Source organism: Oreochromis niloticus, unplaced genomic scaffold (assembly GCF_001858045.2).
Source record: "Oreochromis niloticus isolate F11D_XX unplaced genomic scaffold, O_niloticus_UMD_NMBU tig00000797_pilon, whole genome shotgun sequence".
Lineage (NCBI taxonomy): Eukaryota > Metazoa > Chordata > Actinopteri > Cichliformes > Cichlidae > Oreochromis > Oreochromis niloticus.
Genome location: NW_020327253.1, coordinates 8,883 through 13,323, shown reverse-complemented (window position 1 = coordinate 13,323; position 4,441 = coordinate 8,883).

The window sequence follows — 4,441 nt, the reverse complement described above, 5'->3', positions numbered from 1 at the left end:
GTTTTAAAAAAGATTTTAAGATGAATTTTTTTGCTCCTCTCACTCTAGCAGTTGAGCTGTCTCACTCTAGCCCCAACATTCCGTCCCATACACACCCATTATAAACGCTGAAACGGCTGAAAAAACATCATGAAACTTAAACTGGAACTGAAGAAAAAGTATAACAGATATTGAAAAGATAAATACAATTTGAATAGTTGAATGTCTCGTCTTCGTTTTAAAGTTTGAATGGTGGCGCTATGTCAACGTATGTTGAAGTAGATACAGTTTGAAAATGAGTAAGTTGAATGAGGATTTGAAGGGTCTCCCCATTGAAATACATGGGAAATTTTTGTTGAAAAAAGTTGAATAAAATTAAAAATATAAATGTTAAAAATGAGAAAAGTAGAAGCAGTCATGTCCAAAAGAAGAGGAATCTAACGGTGTTTGAATGGTTTTTCTAAGTTGAACGGTTTTGAAGTAGTAGGACTACAAAAAACGTACGGAAGAATAAAATATAATAATAATAATAACTAGAAAGTGCATTTTCTGAAGAAACTGCAGTGTGAATGCTTGAATCTGAATATATGCACTGAAAAGAATTAATTGCTGAATTTTAAGTTAAAAATGTTGAATGAGATGAAAAATACAGAAATTTTCACCTGAAAACAAAAGTGCTGAACTGCTAAAAGCTGACAAGCACAGAGAAGAAGTTGGAAAATAGCTGAAAATGTTTTAAATGTAAATTAGAAAAACCTGAGTAATGAGAAAAGACTATTTAGAGTCAGAAAACATCTGAATGAATATTAAAAGTTCATATTCTTTGAATCACTGAATGACTAAAATATGATCCCTCCATTTGGATCCACACAGTTTTAAAGGTTTACATCTCTGAGCTTTGAAAGACACGCTGTTGGAAAGAGAACAACGATGGCTTCGTTTTGAGGGTAAAATGATGGCTGTAGAGCAAACACTGTGGACACAGCAGCTGTTGAAAGAGAAGTGTTTAAGATGAATCTTGGCACAGTGAGAGACAGAGCTCGTTAGGCAGGCAGGTGTGAGCCTGGTTGCTATAGTGACTGAGCCAGGGGCTCCATACACACGCACAGAGACATGCACCTCACTTTTGCTGCTTAAAATGAACAGAAACGTCAGCCCCAAACAAATCCTTCCCAAATGAAAAGTACAGGTCCTATTGACGAAATTCTTTCACCGTGAGCGGCAGCAATGTCTAGTCTACCTAATTCTCAGTTTTCATGCCTGTGGAGTTTATTATATGGACGTGGTGACAGTGTAAAAACACCATGCTCTTCTGATTTTCAAACGAACCTTCTGAGCCATTTTAACATTAGAGTCTATGGAGGAGTTGGAGGGAGGAGGCTGTGCTTTGGTGACATTTATGAAAGAACCATAACACCTAGGACAATAGTAAACACATTGGATGAAAGAGGACAGCGATGGCTACGTTTTGAGGGTAAAATCAGACCGGTAGAGCAAACGCTGCGGACACAGCAGCAGTTTTAAAAAATATTTTAAGATTAATTTTTTCGCTCCTCTCACTCTGGCAGTTGAAGCTCTCACTCTAACCTCCAACATTCCGTCCCATACACACCCATTATAAACTCTGAAATGGCTGAAAAAACATCATGAAACTTAAACTGGAACTGAAGAAAAAGTATAACAGATATTGAAAAGATAAATACAAGTTGAATAGTTGAATGTCTTGTCTTCGTTTTAAAGTTTGAATGGTGGCTCTATGTCAACGTATGTGGAAGTAGTAGGAGTTTAAAAATGAGTAAGTTGAATGAGGATTTGAAGGGTCTCCCCATTGAAATACATGGGAAATTTTTGTTGAAAAAAGTTGAATAAAATTAAAAATATAAATGTTAAAAATGAGAAAAATAGAAGCAGTCATGTCCAAAAGAAGAGGAATCTAACGGTGTTTGAATGGTTTTTCTAAGTTGAACGGTTTTGAAGTAGTAGGACTACAAAAAACGTACGGAATAGATAATAATAATAATAATAATAAAGATTAGAACAACTATACTGTGAATGCTTTTACAAGCATTCACACTAATAAAGATTAGAAGAACAATACTGTGAATGCTTTTACAAGCATTCACACTAATAAAGATTAGAAGAACAATACTGTGAATGCTTTTTCAAGCATTCACACTAACTAGAAAGTGCATTTTCTGAAGAAACTGCAGTGTGAATGCTTGAATCTGAATGTATGCACTGAAATGGATTAATTGCTGAATTTAAGTTAGGAATTTTGAATGAGATGAAAAATACAGAAATTTGCACCTGAAAACAAAAGTGCTGAACTGCTAAAAGCTGAAATCCACACAGAAGAAGTTGGAAAAGAGCTGAAAATGTTTTAAATGTAAATTAGAAAAACCTAAGTAATGAGAAAAGAAAATTTAGAGTCAGAAAACATCTGAATGAATATTAAAAGTTCATATTCTTTGAATAACTGAATAACTAAAATGTGATCCCTCCACTTGGATCCACACAGTTTTAAAGGTTTACGTCTCTGAGCTTTGAAAGACACGCTGTTGGAAAGAGAACAACGATGGCTTCGTTTTGAGGGTAAAATGATGGCTGTAGACCAAACACTGTGGACGCAGCAGCAGTTGAAAGAGAAGTGTTTAAGATGAATCTTGGCACAGTGAGAGAGAGAGAGCTCGTTAGGCAGGCAGGTGTGAGCCTGGTTGCTATAGTGACTGCACCCAATGGCTCAGTACACACGCTCACAGACATGCACCTCACTTTTGCTGCTTAAAATGAACAGAAAAGTCAGGTCGAAACAAATCGCTCCCAAATGAAAAGTACAAGTCGTATTGACGAAATTCTTTCACCGTGAGCGCCAGCAATGTCCAGTCTACCTAATTCTCAGTTTTCATGCCTGTGGAGTTTATTATATGGACGTGGTGACAGTGTAAAAACACCATGCTCTTCTGATTTTCAAACGAACCTTCTGAGCCATTTTAACATTAGAGTCTATGGAGGAGTTGGAGGGAGGAGGCTGTGCTTTGGTGACATTTATGAAAGAACCGTAACACCTAGTACAGGGGTCTGCAACCTTTTACACCCAAAGAGCCATTTGGACCCGGTTTCCACGCAAAAGAAAACACTGGGAGCCGCAAATACTTTTTGACATCTAAAATGAAGATAACACTGTATATATTGTTTTTTATCTTTATGCTTTGTGTGAACAACTAAGGTGTGCTGCTTATGAAATCCATGAAGTGCTACAGAGAAAATTAAATTATATTTATGTAATCAACACATTTTGAACTCTTAAAGAAATATAACAAAAGGAAAGACACCCAGCTGAACTAAAATGATCCATGTAGCAAACAAAAACTGTTGTGAGCCGCCACCCTTATATCGCCTTTGCGCTGTTGGAGCCTTGACCTGACTCTTAAAAAATAATTGGAAAAAAGCACTATGCTGCTGAAAAATGAAAAATAGATATTTGCAAAATTCTGCCTAAATATGTATTTTACCTGGTTAATGCGTGCGGCGGGGCGTGGTTTGCAGCGCCGCTGCAGGGGAGGCGGACGCACCTGAGCGACACCCGCAATCACGCCTCGCTGCCTTTACGTCTGCGCTATCTGTGCTGTTGTGTTGTTGGTGGTGTATGTCGGACTGTGAGCTGAAAAGCTACAGCCGGCTGTATGCGTACAGCAACCGTGTGTGAAAAGTGGTCAATAAAGAGATTCTCAAAAGCATGCTCATGGAAACATCGTCGGGTCTGCCGTGATTTGTTTACAATGGGACTTCTGTTCCTGAACCTCTGCGCACAGAGTCAGCAAATCGGGGCTATACGAAGTCAGTTTACGCAGGACTGTCATCTGTCAGGCGTGAACGGTGTTTGTCTTTAACATAGTTCACGGTGGAGAACAGCTGCTGACATAATGTGGATCCGAAGATCCATAATTGGCCTACCTGGGGTTGAAAGTCTCGATAAATGCATGGCGTTTCGGCGGGTATACCGGCTTCCGCGAGTGTGACTCTTATTTTGAGCGATGAAAAAATAATAGAATATAATTTTATTTTTATATTTCAATATCACAATAATCTTCCAATTTAGAACTACGAGTTAAAAAGAACTAACATAAATAAAATACACTTCAGCTAAATACTTCTAATGTATTTGCCCAATCCAGGCGGAGCCGCAGTATAAGGACTAAAGAGCCGCATGCGGCTCCGGAGCCGCAGGTTGCCGACCCCTGACCTAGTACAATAGTAAACACATTGGATGAAAGAGGACAGCGATGGCTACGTTTTGAGGGTAAAATCAGACCTGTAGACCAAACACCGTGGACACAGCAGCAGTTTTAAAAAATATTTTCAGATTAATTTTTTTGCTCCTCTCACTCTAGCAGTTGAGCTGTCTCACTCTAGCCCCAACATTCCGCCCCATACACACCCATTATAAACTCTGAAACGGCTG